This window comes from Balaenoptera acutorostrata, chromosome 5, assembly GCF_949987535.1.
Source record: "Balaenoptera acutorostrata chromosome 5, mBalAcu1.1, whole genome shotgun sequence".
In the NCBI taxonomy this organism is placed as follows: domain Eukaryota; kingdom Metazoa; phylum Chordata; class Mammalia; order Artiodactyla; family Balaenopteridae; genus Balaenoptera; species Balaenoptera acutorostrata.
In genome coordinates, this window is record NC_080068.1 from 121,916,103 (window position 1) to 121,932,705 (window position 16,603).

General features: G+C 39.3%; 1 protein-coding gene and 1 pseudogene across 2 annotated transcripts in view; both read left to right on the top strand.

Annotated features, from left to right (window-relative positions):
• Positions 1-16,603, top strand: part of SYNPO2 (synaptopodin 2) — a 172,227-nt gene that overhangs the window by 50,921 nt on the left and 104,703 nt on the right. The window lies entirely within an intron of this gene.
• LOC103000609 (ran-specific GTPase-activating protein-like) lies at positions 14,277-14,987 on the top strand (annotated as a pseudogene).

Consider the following 16,603-nt stretch of genomic DNA (forward strand, 5'->3'; position numbering starts at 1 on the left):
CCTGGTCTGGGAAGATCCCACATGCCGCGGAGCAACTAGGCCCATGAGCCACAACTACTGAGCCTGTGCGTCTGGAGCCTGTGCTCTGCAACAAGAGAGGCCACGATAGTGAGAGGCCTGTGCACCGCGATGAAGAGTAGCCCCCGCTTGCCACAACTAGAGAAAGCTCTCGCACAGAAATGAAGACCCAACACAGCCAAAAATAAATTAATTTTAAAAAATCATAAAATATAGACAATAAAAAACATGATTAATACACTACCCTGTCACCTACTGTGGTATGGTACATATCTCACTGTGTTGCTTACATCTCCCAAACTTGCTAAATTGTAGGCTTCTTGAGAGCAGAGATCTTGTCTGTCTTGTTCACTACTGTAGCCCCATTGCCCAGGGTAGTGTCTCTTGCTTGGCAGATGCTCAATAAATGTTAGTGGAATGAAAAAAAAAAATGAATGGACACCTTTCTATCTGGCATATGTGGTTAGTGTTTCACCTGGAAAGCATAGCATTTTTTTCCAGATACAGATTTTGTTATACCAATCAACTAAGTAAAAAATATTTTTATTTGGTTTAAATGTGAGGGTTTTACTTCTGTCATAACGCTTATTTCACTTGTCACTGTTCATTCATTGTCCATACTCCTGGAGCTCCAAAAGGTTGGGTTCCTTGTTCCCCACATGTAGGAAACCCCAGCATTTAGCAGTGTCTCCATTAAAATCACTCAATTGTGCTTCAGCAATTAAAAGTGAGTATTTTACTTCCTACATTGTTGTTTTCACATAGAAAATCCATTAAATGCTCTGAAACAGAAAGTAAATAAATAAATGTGAGGTTTGTTTTTTTTTCCTTTCCAACTAAGTAAAGTTTAATTTGGCTCCGCATAATGTGTATGGTTTACAACTCTATAAAGAGACCAACACACCTCTATGTTCCTTGCGTTAGCCAGTGGTTCTTTACCAGGGGCAATTTTGCCCTGTGGGGGGACATTCAGCAATGTCGGGAGACATTTTTGGTTCTCACAGCTGGCATCTAGCTGGTAAGAGTCCAGGGATGTTGCTATATATCCTATAAAACACAGAACAGTCCCCTGCACCAGACAGTTATCCAATCTCAAATGTCAATAGTGCTGACATTGAAAAACCTTCTGTTAGAGGGTGATGTGTTTGACCGGTTTACCTAAAAACACCTCACACATCCAACCATGTTCCCCGACTTCTCCACGAAGCAATACAAGCTAAGTAGCTGATATCTTAGGGGTAAAGACAGCAGGCCTGAGGGGAAAAGTAATTTTTAGAGGAGGACACATGGCAAGCTGCAAGAGAGGGGTTCAGTATTTGAGCAGACACCATGCAAGGAAGTCTAAGTGGATTGATACACATAGCATGGTGACACTGAGGTCTGGGCTTAAAATGAACACTGAAATTATAGGCTTTTTAACTGACAGTTAAAAGGTATGACTTTAAGTTAACATAAGTCATGTGGGGGGAAAGGAACAATCATATAGAGCTTATAATTCCAAAATTGCTCTCTTTAAAACTGGAGTTGTCTTCTTAAGCTTAACATGCTGCCATTGATCAAAGCAATGCTGTCACACCTTTCGGAACGGTCTTCAGGGCTTGTGTCATGCTCTTTTGAATAACATCAGAAGTTGCAAACGTTGCCCTTTTAGGCAGGAATTTGCTTTTGGGGGAAAAAAAATCAAGTTATTTGGACCTATATATGGTGAATAAGGAAAATCATCCTTGCTCCTAATACCATGTTCATAAAAATTGAGGACAGGCTATAAACTATATGAATCTGACTTTAAAGGCAATTCTAAAAAGGAGTTTTAGAAATGTCTTGAGCTAAGTCATTGTCATTAGAGTATAACCTCTCAAGATGACCATTTTCAGGAGAAATGCTCATACTGAGGTATGAGTGTTAGCAAAACATTACTTGATATTCATATTGATTTCAGTGCCACAAATATATGTGGAAATAATGCCAGGTTTGCACACAACCAAATTTCTGTCAGCATGAGAATGTTTAGGACAGGTCTTACAGTGCTTTTTATATGTAAAAGTTTAATTTTTTTCTTTTCCCCAGTTTTATTGAGATATAATTGACATATATAATTGTATTCATTTAAGGTATACAAGATAATGATTTGATATATGTGTATATTGCAAATGATCACCACAGTAAGTTTAGTTAACGTCCATCACCTCACATAGTTACAATTCTTTTTCCTTGTGATGAGAACTTTTAAGATCTACTCTTTTAGCACTTTTAAATATACAACATGGGGACTTCCCTGGTGGCACAGTGGTTAAGAATCCATCTGCCAATACAGGGGACACGGGTTCGAGCCCTGGTCCGGGAAGATCCCACATGCCGTGGAGCAACTAAGCCCGTGAGCCACAGCTACTGAGACTGCGTGCCACAACTACTGAGGCCTGCGTGCCTAGAGCCCATGCTCCGCAACAAGAGAAGCCACCGCAATGAGAAGCCCGCGCACCGCAATGAAGAGTAGCCCCTGCTCGCCGCAACTAGAGAAAGCCCGCGTGCAGCAACGAAGACCCAACGCAGCCAAAAATAAAATAAAATACTACTAAATAATAAATAAATAAATAATTTTTAAAAATAAATAAATATACGATATGGTGTTGTTAACTATAGTCACCATACTGTACATTACATCCCCAAAACTTATTAATCTTATAAGTGAAAGTTTGTACTTCAGTACACATCATCCATTTTCCGCACCCAACCCCCCACCTCTAACAACCACCAATCTGTTCTCTGTTAAAGTTTAATTTTTAAGTTGTGATACCACACATACTTCAAAATCTGGGAATTTCTACTTTAGGCAAGGAGGTATTTAAGCTTTTTCCTCAGATGTCAACTTTACTTTGGCCACATAGACCTAATTTAGGATGGCTTTTCAACATCAAATCAAGTGCATGTCTAGTGTACTTGAGATAGGTTAGTGTTATAGAAGAAGAATTGATAAAACTACAAGTCTACTCCTAATAGAGTAGCAATGCATCACAGTTTGCCAGGGAGAGACCTGATTTTAAGATGGAAAGTCCTGCTTCCTGGGAAACCCCTTAGTCCTAGGCAAATCGAGATGGTTACCAAACTCCCAGTCGCTTAGCTAACTCCTCTGTTCTTTTTGGACTATCTACAGTGAAAACAAAACAGTGCCTTCCCATAATAAATAAAGGAAAAGGACATACCCCTATTGGGAGTAGCATAGCAACTCAAGTCAAACAGCAACATATGTTAGCTGAAAGTAGGCTGAGCTAATGGCTAACTTTTATGCTGATTCAAACTGAAGTCAGAAGTTCTATTTCATGGCAACGCTGCAGGCCATGTTTTACCAACCAATAACAACAACAACAACAACTGCAATAACAAAAAATAAAATAAAATTTTATGTTTCAACCATCATGCTTATCATATTTTTTTTGGTTTTTAGGAGAGCTATTTTGACAACTAATGTCCTTGGGCAAGGAAATAATAGGTTACTTAGTTCTTCAATGGCTTTGTACAGTGGATCTAGCAATTATATACAGTGCTTGAAAAATGAATTATGGTGGAGTTTAGCTGAAAGTTAACATTAAAAATATACATCACTGAGGAGGCACTTAGTGTTATGCAGATAGGAAAGCAGATGGTGTGGCAGTGAAGCACTGGGGTCAGGAAGAACTGTGTTGGCATCCTGCCTTAACTGGTGTACGACTTTGAACTAGTTGTTGGCCTCTCTAAACCTCAGTTCCTTCATGAAACAAACAGGCACAATTATGGTACTTATCTCCTGGAACTGCTGTTTATTAAATGATAATGAATGTACAATACTTAATACTGTGCCCAGCATGTAGGAAGCATGAAATAAATGTAAACCATTATCATTTGCACCTGCCAAAAGTTTCTGTAATAGTATATTCTGACTGTATTTAAGAGTCATGTTATTTCTTTAATTTCTTATTTCCTATCCATTACTCTTTGTAGAAGGATCTTGTTTAAGAAATATACAAAGAACACAAAGAATTCTGATAAAAGATGTTTTGCTATGTATCATTCTAGGTTCCAAAGATCAATATAGTGTTACTCTAAGAGAATATTGATAGGAAAAAAATCACCCATGACACAAAACCCTTGGCTGTCCCAAATCAGGATGAGTTAAAGAAAGAAAGAAAGAAATTCTAAAAACTCAAACCAAACAATTAGAAGAAAAAAACAGAGTCAATAAGTATTAGAACCAGATTTGAACTACTAGTGTATCGTGCAAGCAACTTTATGTATATCTTAGGCAAGAGCCATTGAAACATCTTCCTTGGGACAAGAAAGCAAGGTGTGTATTAAGATAAAGATGTTAGAAACCAAGTAATAACAACCCAAGATAGTTGCTATACAGGTTTTAAAAAGCAAGATAATGTGCCCCAAATTGTCCTGTATAATTATCTCCAAAGTTCCATAACATGATGACTTCAAAACTAGTGTGTTACATATATGTAATTGAAATAGTCAACAATTTGTCCCTCAAAAGTTTCTCTTATGGCTGTTCTGAAAGCAGTTATTGACTGAATAGTTTAACACTGTTTAAAACCATTATCTGGAAAATACCTGGAAAAAGCAAGATGTGACTTTGAAGGTTTAGAAAGAAAGGTAAGACATGAGGCAAAACCAGCACTTTCTTGCCAAATGAGGGCTCAAGATGTGCTGTTTGGTGAGCTCCAGTGCTATTTGGAATACAGCTGACAGATGATTAGGAGAGGTCACTGACTATCTCATTTTTTCCGTGACCCAGTTTTAGAAATCTGCCACCCAGAAAGAAGAGAACAGCTCTCAAAGGATTCCATACTCTGGCAATCAGACCCCGGGTTAGCCTCTGCTTTCCTATGTGAGCCTCCACGTCATTTGCTCACTCTCTGTTGCATTCTAACCATAAATTTAAGGCAGTAACTGGTTATTCCTTTTATGTTCTTTAAGCTTTATTTGAATTGGTACAGTGCATGTTCTGTCTTCATTAATATTGTTGGAGATTGTAAAATCCTAAAAGGTTACACTAAGGTATGTTAGTCTCCTTATAATTTCCTCTAACATTTCTAATTCATCATAAAATAACTGAGCATGTTCTCTTTTCTAAATGTCTTATGTAAGCTGAGAGAGTGCCATGGGTATTTTAAGAATGAAATCAATAAAAGGTTTTCTATTTTTCTGTAAAAATCAGTATGGTTAAAAGAACTACATTTAGGCTAGGACTTCTGGGTCAAGCACTTAGAGTTGACCAATTTTTTTACTGAATTGATTAGTTGTCTTACTCTTGTGAAGTTACAGCTAAAATTTTTAACCAAACACTCTTCTTAATCTCTCTGTTCTATCAAGATGAGTTTTTTTTTTGCTGGTGTTTCAGGTTTTATAACAGATCACATTTTTACTTGGCTTCAAATCAGTTTAATTCATCTTTAGGCAGATTGACTGAATTCTATGAACTTCAGAGTCTCTGGTGATAAACTTCTCTGTCATCTCTGTATTATCTCTTTTACAGCAAGATGGGGAAAATGGTTTACATCAGGCACAATGTATATTTGAACAATAAGGTCACAAGCAGAGATATATTATCTTTTATGGGCAGTGAGACATGTAACGTGTTACAGCCTTCCCCTTTAAGCTACACAGCAAATGGGACACAGCACTTTGTTTTTATGCCTGGATTCCCATACGATATTATTTTCTAAGCATGTTCATGTTAACAACCTGAGCCTTATTTAAAGCAGCATTTCCTCTTAAAGTGTAGAGGAGGAGGATGACCTTCATTCCAGTCCTCTTAAGTTTGATTAAAGCCACCCGAAATAAGTTTATTGCCTCAAACTCTGCTCTTATCCTCTGTGTCTTCAGCTCTCTTCCTCTCTCTGTATGGGAGGAATCAGCATTCTATTAAAAGGCCTGGCCCAAAAGAAGTAATCATCACACTTCTGCTTTTGGATCTATTCCCTTGTTAAAAGGCAATTTTGAACTATGTGGAAAAGTAAAACAATTTAAGGGAATGGAACAGTTTAATTCTAGCATGTGGAATATGTTTTAAGTTCTGGTAGGAAGTGCTTCCACAGCACATATTTTATTTTAAAAAAGGACAGGGTAGCTTAGGAATTGGCATGATTTAAATAATAACGAGAGACTAGATATAATTATCACCATAACCTAACTTGCTTTTTATTTAATGTCACCCTAGTTTTGGGGATCTGATTATGTTTGGCATTTCCAGCAAAGCATAAAGAATTTTAAATGTCTATAATAGTCCAAAAGAATACTTCTTTGGCTAATTAACTCTGGAAGCGAAAGAAAAAAAAATAAACAACAAAAATAAACAACAAAAAAAACCTTCTTCTTTTCCCTTGGTAGAATTGTTTAAAGAGAGGTTCAAAGTGTTTGGTTTAGAGCTCTGTTTCACTTAATATTTCCAACAGTGGTTTATGAAAGATGGAATTTTTAAAGTTCATTGATGGCACTAATATGGTCCAGATTGTTAAGATCTTGATTCATAGGAATAAAATTAAGAACAAATTAATCAAATACAGGATAAAAATCAGCAGTAGGAATAAAAAGTAAATTTTCTTAAGGAAGAACAGAAGCAGCTGGGACATACGACGCTCAGGAACCATGTTTTACCATGGCTGAGTGGTTCTCAAACTCGAGAGTGGATCACGGTAATAACCTGGGGGCTTGTTAAACCAAACATCACTGTCTCCCACCCCACACATTTCTGATTCAGTAGGTCTGGGGTAAGGTCCAATAATTTGAATTTCTAGTAAGTTCCAAGGTCCAGGAACCACAGTTTGAGAACTACGATTCTACCAAAACAGGCCCTCCTGGGGTCACAGTGCAAACTGAGCACTCTCCGGCGCTCAGGAAAATGAAAAGGGGGGATTTTCTCCTTTAAATACCACATTCCTGGAATCATGATCATTGCTCACTTTCTCCACCACATTTGTCCCCTAATTGTACATGGGACATTCATATAAATATACAAGTTTTTATTACAGTGTGAAAGAATTGATGTATTATATGTCAATTTACAATGAAGGTAAATTACAAACACACCATGTCATGTTACTTGGTTAACTTGTCACAGGCTTAAAGCATTGAATAAGCACTTAGACTTGCTCCTCTCTGGTTAGCAGTAAAGGATCTTTCTAGATCTAACCCACTGGAGAGTTTTAAAATAACAAAGCCTGGGTCCCATCCCAGATGAATTACATAAAAATCTCAGAATGGGGACCTGGTAATTAAATCCCTTTCAGGTAGTTCTAGTGAGTAGCCAGGGTTAAGAACCATTGGTAACTCTAACTGTGTATTCTCACTGGTTACCAGTGAGGTGAGATCACCCCCATGGGGGTAAAAATTAGTTATCTAGGGGCAAAAAAAATACCTTAGATGTTATACTGGTTTGTGGGCCTCCAGAGGGCCACAGCACGTACACATGCGTGTAGTATATCTGTAGTGTTAGAATTTCATGGGTTGGGGACAATTAGGAAAAAAGACTCCCTTAGGAAATGATCATGAAAAAAGGTTGAGAAATACTACCCTAACCCTGGTAGACTGCTGTTAGTTTTCAATACTTAAAATTCCCTCTAAAATGGAACACAAATCTTTTTGGGGTGCTCTTACAGATATTGGTAGGGAAAAATAGCATTTAAAAATTCTACTACATGTTGATCACCTAGCTAGGTGCTTTTACATATAGTATCGAGTAATGTTATCCTGTATTTTTCCTCTAGAATGTACATAAAAATTATAATTAGTTTTGTTTCATTCTGGCTTCATAATATTTATATTGAAAATAACTCCTGTCTTCATGAAGCTTACAGAAAAATTCCATTTGAATCTGTAAGGCAACCAGGTGGCTTCAAATTGCTTTCACTCTCAACCACTATCAAATGCATGTAATGAAGTTCAGAAAACAACATTCCATTAAAAGAAATCACAATAGAAAACAACCTCCATATCCTTGTCTCAATAGTATATTATTTATCTAAAGAATCATAGAAAATCATTATTTCATTAATTTATAGTAATACAGCTTTACAGTATAACTTAAGACTTGAATATATAGTATATTTGTAGTATAACTTTGCTACAAAAAGGCAAGTATATTAAAATATATATATGGTTGCATGTATTCTTTTGCTATTTGCAAGGGTACGGATTTGTTTTAAATGTACTCAGGATTTTGTTTATATTCAGGTATGGTGAGGCCAACAGATCGGGAGATAATCGCCATTGAAAAGATATAGTTGACCCTTGAACAAAGTGGGAGTTAGGGGCTCCAACCCTCCTTGCATTTGGAAATCACGCATAACTTATAGTCAGCCCTCTGTATCCACGGTTCCTCATCCTTGGCTTCAACCAACCATGGATCCTGGAGTATTGTTGTATTTACTGTTGGAAAGAATTCTCATATATGTGAACCCACACAGTGTTGTTGAAGGGTCAACTGCAGTTTGTCACTCACAGTTCCCAAGGGGAGGGGACATGCCATACCATGAAGGGCCACATGGGGAACAACCGGTGTTGGTCAGGAGGCGGGGCGAGAGGGAGACCTTGGGCAAAGCCTTTAAGGTGGTTTACAGGGAGGGAATGGGCAAGGCCAGGTGAGCAGGTTTAGGACTGGATAGTCTGAATGATTTTGGAGGGCTCTGGATTATCAAGGTGGCCCCTCGCTGTCTGGTACCTGGTCCTGAGCTGATGAGGGCAGAGGAGTGCTGCCTCCTGGAGCGCTGAACAGAGGAGGCAGGTGGGGGTGCGCGCTCAGAATCGGTCGCTCTGCATCAACGTTGTGCTCAAAGGCAAAGCACGCTGTTCACTATCTCTAGGAATTAGCTAACCTGGGAGAGGCAGTTCCTCTCTAGTCAGTGAGGTCCCCGATGTCAGAGCATCAAGAATATAGAAGATAAGAAGATATAGTTAATGTAGTTAAATATAGTTAATACAGGGTTGTGTCCCAGAAAGTCAGAACCATAAACTAAATCAGCTGTGGAAAAGGAGAAAGATATTCAAATTGCAAATAATGTAACCAGGCACTCTGAAGGTCCATTTCTACACAAGTACGTAGAAAGTTTTACCCAAGTATAAAGTTATTCAAGGCTTCATGCTATTGTATAGATAAATCTAGAAAAATCACTAGTCCTAAACAGTGAGATATGTTGGGAGGGAGCTGAGGGAGGGAGGATTTGACTGACATTATGGCCTAATTAATTCTGTCCCCTGTCTTCTTTCTCTATGTACTTGGTTTGTGCAGAGACAGAATGTAACAACGGAAGTTCAGAGCAGACACTTTCTGTTACCAGACAGGACCAGTACATAAAGAGATAGCAAGTTTGTTGGGATGCAAGTGTGAAAATATATAGCTTCCAAATAGGACCAGGAGTTTTATTACTGCTGTTATGTTATTTTTACTGTTCAACAAAAAGGAGGCAACATTGTATCCTGAAAAGAAACTAAAGTGTACAGTAAAGTAGGCCAGGGCTGGAATTCTAACTCAGCTGTTTACTGTGTAATCTTGGGCTATATACGTTACTTCTCCAAACTTAAGTTTTTTCATCATAAAATGCAAATTATATCTAGTCTTGAGATTGCAAACAATTAAGAAGCAAAACATAGGAAACAGATGAAGATTTAAATATAAAAACTTTTAAAAACTAAATTAAGCTGAATTTGAGGATGTGGCCAAGGTGGATAGACATAATGAGCTTCTTACTATTTCATCCCCCCATTAAATTTCCCCACCCAGGCTCAGGCAAAGAGCCCGCTCATTTTTTTTTTTTTGGCTGTGCCTTGCGGCTTCTGGGATCTTGGTTGCCTGACCAGGGACTGAACCTGGGCCCTGGCAGTGAAAGTGCAGAGTAGTCCTAACCACTGGACTGCCAGGGAATTCCCAGCCACTCTTCTAAACTTATCACATGATCTAGCTGAGAACAGATCCTGGGTAAGGTGTCTCCTAAGCTGGGAAGAGCGAGAGGAGGTCTGACTTGAGCTAGGCTTGCTCAGTCCCTGCTCCCAGTCTCAACCATCAGGCAAGGCCCTCTTCCTCCTCCTCCAAGAGTGAGTGAGGAGTGGTAAAGAGGAGACAATAGGTCCCCACCTCCCCACCCTGGAAAAATTAGAAGTGGGGGCAGAAATCTCCCTATACCACTTTGAAGATGATTATGAAGATAGACTACAGATAAGATATGCAAGATGCCTAACCACAGCAATAGGCATTTTCAATAGAAAGAGATAAATTCACCAAGACTTCATTTATCACATATAGATTATTCCTTCTTCTGGTATTGAATTTTTTCTCTTATGTAATATTCAACACTAAACTTTTTCTTTATGAGAAAAGGGGATATTCTGTCTGAATCCGAGTTACTTGTAATTAAGTATTCTGAATTAACTCATTGATTTTATATATAATTCTCAAATTCCATTCCAGTAAGAGTGTAGATTGGTAAAAAAAAAAAAAAGCCAGAAATAATGTAATAGCAATCTGTAAACACAAGTATTAAATCTTACTATTCAATTGTTTTTGTTGGTATTTTAGTTGATCACACTGAATGGTAGGTATTTAATTCATCTTTCCAGATAGAACAATTAGGCACCTTCTCATTATTACACATACAAGTCAACAAAGGAGAATTTGGTAGCTTTCAACAATGATACTAACATATACTATTTATGAAGTGTTTTATAAAGCTTCAGGCACTGTGCCAGGTGCTTTATAAAGCTTTATTTCTAGTCCTACAACAACCCCGGAAGGAATTATTATTATGCCAATTTTATAGAAGAGAAAACTGAAGTTCAGAGAGGTTGAGTAATTTTCAAAGTTGTAGATACAGATTGAAACTAGTAAAGTCAGGATTCTAATGCAGAACCCTGCAAAGCCTACATTTTTTTCCTTTATATAAGTCCTTCTGCCTTCCCCCCTGGGAAGAACCTAATGTGAAAAGAAAGAAAACAAGGTTGTAGTTTCATTAGCATAACTAATAAGTGACCTTGGCACTTCATTTAATGGAAGTTTTGTAATAAGGGGTAGGAATACAACCCTTTTTTAACCCTCACATATGAGTTTAAACACATGATTCATTTTGAGCTAAAATGTTTAGCTGATTCATCCAAACTATGTTGAGAGTTCAGAGAAAATGAAAAAAGTTCTCCTGCATTGATTATAATTTGAAGCTTTGAATGGGCACACCATTGTTTCTAAAGTTCAGCAATACCCTGTACTTCTCCTTTCATAGGATTCATCACATTGGGACAGGATAGGTGCTCATTATTCATTGATTATTTGAATGCACTAATTAATGACTAAAGGCATAGGGGTCTCAGAAATGGTGTTAGAGGGTATTAACTTCAGGCAAGAACAGGAGAGATTCTGCAGCACCCAACCTTTCCCCAACTACAGCCATTCCTTTTGAAAATCAAAAATTGCTCATAATTGTGCACACCATGAAGCTTTGAACACTTCGTGCCACGTGCAATATCTATTGTTGTATTTTCATAATTTTCATGTGTAACTGCACAACCACCCTGCTTATTATAGATTCCTAGGAATTGATATAGACTGCCAAAGATCACCAAAGTGAAGACCATAAGCCAGCATGAAATTGAGTACTGATAAGCTCCATGGAGAATCAGAGGTACTGATCTCTCTTGGTCCTCTCCAGTGAATTTTTCTCCAACAAAACTGAACTCCTCTGGGCTTGGTGAGGAATGCATTAGAATGCAAAACGGTGGAGCAGATCCTGTGTCCCCTTCACCCCTCCCAGAAGGCCAGGATTCCTGCTCAGGTCCTTGTCCATCTCCGCCCTCCTGACACATGGCCCACATCTGTCTACATGGTGTCTATAGCTCTCTCCTCAGATTCCGCCCGTAACTTCTCCTTAGCATCGCCAATTACGTATGCTCTTCTTCTCATATAGGTTTTATGTGTTATGTTATAAAATCACATTTTTATTTCAGTTTTTCAAAAGATTTAAGTACATAAATTTTCATGTAATGATATTTTACCATCTGTACACATCTTTAAAACAAAAGAAGGTGTTTTAAAAAAAGGCAATTTGCCTACAGATGTGCCTTAAATGTCTTCATCATTTACCAGTGCTTTTTTTTTTTTTTTTCCCATTTCTCTCTCTCTCTCTCTCTCTTTTTTTTTAACTTCAGGAAGATTATTCATGGGGAAAGTCCTAGATCCTATTTCCAAACCGAACACAAATTGTAGTACAAAGCATCCTTTTATATAGACTCATCATTGCCATCTAGGGAATATTTATGTCTCAAATGTGAAAGGATGTTCAACTAAAAATGGGCATTTCTATTCTGGTCAAAGGCTTAACTGAAATTAAGTCTGCTGCCCATCTCTCTGTCTTAGAAGAACACTCATGTTAAGTCAGGAAAAGAATGAGAAGCTGAAGGAACTCTAGGCATAATTCAGGCACAAAACTGAGCTAGAGAGAAACACATATATTCTTGAAATAGATGGTACTTCCACACTCCCCAAATTAACTGGTTAGTTGATTAACTATCTTTTCAGATATATAGATATAGATATTGATATAGATATAATGTGTGTATGTAGATATATAGATAGATAGATACACATATCTATCTATCTAGCTAGCTAGCTAGCTAGCTATACGTGGGGGAATATATAAGGAAGAATAATAGCTAACACTTACAAAGTACTTATTATGTGCCGGGCACTGTCTAAGCATCTTACACATATTAACTCACTGAATCCCCATGATAAGTCTATGAGGGAAGTATAATATTATCCACAGTTTTACAGATGAGAAAACTGAGGTGTAATAAAATACATTGCCCAAGATCACATAGATAGTAAGTGATGACTTGAACCCAGACAGTCTTGCTCTAGACTTCATACTCTTTACCACCATGCCAAACTGCTTCTGTTCTCAGAGAAGGTACAACATAATGGGAAATTTAAATGTTCACATGTGAGAAGCTAAATGATAACTCAGTTCCACAATATGAAATGTCCCACAATAGTGTGTCTTAGGTGGCGCATGGGCTCTGAGGCCATGAGAGCTGCAGATTTAGAGAATGTGTTTCCCCTGCCTATTTTACTCTGGACTGAAGTAACCAGAAGCTTTTTAGGAAGAGAAGAATTGAAGAATTGGGCCTTTTTAACTGGAAGAATTGGATGAGAGGAGGAGAGAACAGAAGGCATTCTAGGTGAGAGGAAGGGCTCTCTGAAGAGCCAATATTCAGAGATCAAAATGAACAAAGCATTATTATAGGGGAGGAGTAGGAAGACCAGTCTACCCAAAGCAACAGGTTCAAGTAGAGAAAAATAGATGTGTTTCCACAGGTTGCTTAAATCCAGATGTTACAAGGATGTGACTCTCAGGCAAAGAATTTGGACTTCATTTCATAGATAAAGCAGAGCTGTCTTAAGAGGTCAAGAGCAAGAGTGGGAAAGTAAAAAAAGTATTTGGAGAATACTAATTTGGCAACCATGTGCAAGAATAGAAAGGATAAGAAAAAGGAAACAGGGCCTTACTCAGAAGTTTGTGCATTTTTCAAGATGAGGGCCTGGAATTCAATAGATATATTTTAAATAAATAAAAAAGAAGGCATACATTCTAGAACTATTACTAAGGAAATAATAGGAGGAATTGTATGAACTGTTCTGGAAACCTAAGGGAAATCATCACAGATTATTTCAAAGGTTTTTAACCTGGGAAACAGAGTAAGACGGAATCCAAATGAAAAGTAGATACAAACTGGAAATGAGGAGGGAGATTAGGGGTTTGAAGACAGATTCAGAAGCCATCTCCATAAAGGGGGGCTGATTTTGAAGAAAGACTAGGGGACTGATAAGACCGGAGGTAATGTCCATGTATGAGGAATAGGAAGTGGAAGAAAAGTTCTTGAAGGAAACTGAGAAGATGCAGTTATTAAAGTAGAGGCTGTGTTGAATCAGGATGGTACAAGCTTTATGGAAGCCGAGGAAGGAAGTGGTTTCAAGAAGGAAATTGTGGTCAACAGTTCTAAGAATTGCAGAGAGGAGAAGGAGACACGAGAACACAGAAAAAGTTACTGAACCAGCACACTCACATTACACAATGTAGACATAAGTAGTCACAGCTTCATTCTTTTAACCTGTAATTACTGTAATTTTGTCAACATCAACGTTACTCTTGGCGGCGCGTTTCCCGCCGCCGGGGTCAGGGGTCGGGGTTTGGGTCGCGGGGCGGAGGGAAGAGCGGGAGGGCGGGAGGCGCCGGCGCCAGACGCGGAGGCAGGAGCTGCGACCGGCCGCCGAGAGGCCGCGGAGCCCGCGACCACCGAGCCAGCCGAGCCGCCGCCGCCGCCGCGCCCATGGCGGCCGCCGAGGACACCCACGAGGAGCACGACACCTCCACCGAGAATGCCGACGAGTCCAACCATGACCCCCAGTTTGAGCCCATAGTTTCTCTTCCTGAGCAAGAAATTAAAACGCTGGAAGAAGATGAAGAGGAGCTTTTTCAAATGCGGACCAAGCTGTTCCGTTTCGCTTCGGAGAACGACCTCCCGGAGTGGAAGGAGCTGGGCACCGGGGACGTCAAGCTGCTGAAGCACGAGGAGAAGGGGACCATCCGCCTCCTCATGCGCAGGGACGAGACCCTCCAGACCTGCGCCGACCACTGCATCACGCCGGTGATGGAGCTGAAGCCGAACGCGGGCAGTGACCGCGCCTGGGTCTGGACTACCCACACCGACTTCGCCGGCCAGCGGCCCAAGCAGGAGCTGCCGGCCATCCGCTTCCTTAACGCCGAGAACGCACAGAAATTCGAAGTTTGAAGAATGCGAGAAAGAGATTGAAGAGAGAGAAAAGACAGGATCTGGCAAAAAATGATAGTGCCGAGAAAGTAGCTGAGAAGCTAGGAGAAGCTCTTTCGGTGGAGGAGGGCAAGGAGCCCGAGGACGAGACCAAAGAGGCGGCTGCGGAGGAGCAATGAGTCGGCTCCCGTTGTGTCCTTTCTCCCTGTCTTTTCCCTTTTTCTTTTTTAAAATTTTGCCCTGCCCTCTTCTTTTTGGTTTGTTTTTATTCTGTTTTGTGTCTACAAGGGACTTTATATAAAGTACTGGCTTCCAATATTCAGGTTGTTTTTTTCTAAGTTTTTGCCCGAATGAAAACGACTTCAGAAAATCCGTCACCCAGTCGTGAGAATGTACTGTGCTTTCTTTTCCATAGTGGAAACACTTATCTGTAATCATCAAAATAGCAAATAACACATTTGTTGAACTTGGAAAAAAAAATTATTCCTTATTGGGTAAATCAGTCCTTACTTAGACACCCAGTCAATCAGTAATGCTTAGTGAGCACTCATAATAAAACAACAGGGAGGAAGCTTGGTGGGAGAGGTAGAAGCAAGTGTAACTCACAGTAAAATAAAATGGTTTCTGAACCACAGAGCTTGGGTGATCTTACTCCTTTTCTTTAGGTTCATGGAGAATAGATGCAGGAAGATAACATGGTGATAAAAAGCTTATGAACTCACTCACAATAGGTCCAAAGAGTGTCCTGGCAAAGGTCTTTGAAACTGGGATCTTTATTTGGAAAAACCATTCCCCACAAACACAGGAGGCTCCTACCAAGGGAAGTTCCCTGTGATCTTCCATGTCAGGGACCTAGTGGATGCTGCTGATTTGAAAGACTCTTGAGAATTAGTGAAGAGAATAAGTAGGCTGGGGTCCATCAATACACCCACCCATGCAATTGGGGGCCATGTTTCACATCTCTCTGGTCTTCATTCTGTGTGACCTAGTATGTAAGAGAATGTGCCTGGGAATTGGATCTGGATTCAAACCCCAGCTCCTCCGTTTATCAGAATTGTAGTTTGGAAAGCCATTTAATCCCTCTGGACTTTATTTTTGTCATCTGTGAAGATGGAAGTAATAACCCTATATCAAAGATTATTGTTAAATGCTCTGTTCATGTGACACTAAATACATGGTAGCTACTCTAATTACTATCTGAGGACATCTGATGGAAAGAATGGTGATTATCCTAGTTGATTACGAGGACTGAGTAGTGTCAGAAAAATCTCAATCCTGATTCCTTTTACTACATAATAAAATGACTTGCAACTTTAAACTTTTTCAAAGCACTTTCGTATCTGCTAATACATGTTATCCTTACAACAAACCTGCGAATGTGTGTGTGTTCGTTATTGCTCCTATTTTGCAGATGGAGAAAGAGGGCCTCAGAAGGGGACAAGGACTTATTTCAGTCACAAAAGGGGAAGGTCACAGAGTCTGCACTGGAACCCAGGGCTGCTCACTCCTGTCAGAGCCTGATGGGAAAAGCCAAGAATCTGCTGCCACTTTTCTTGCCAAAATACCCCTCCACTTATGTAGTGAACACAATGCAGAGATGAGTTAATTCTCTAGTCACATCAAAGAGCTGCTTGTTGAACTTACGACTTTTGGCAAGTCGTGCATCATTTCTTAGCTTCAGCAATTCCTTGACACTTTTCCTGCTTTAACTTTTATTTTTCAAGGCACTTTTCAATTTACTCTTCGTGTTCTCGAATAGTAGGCATTGTTTTCATCCTTTTTGCATCTCAAAAAA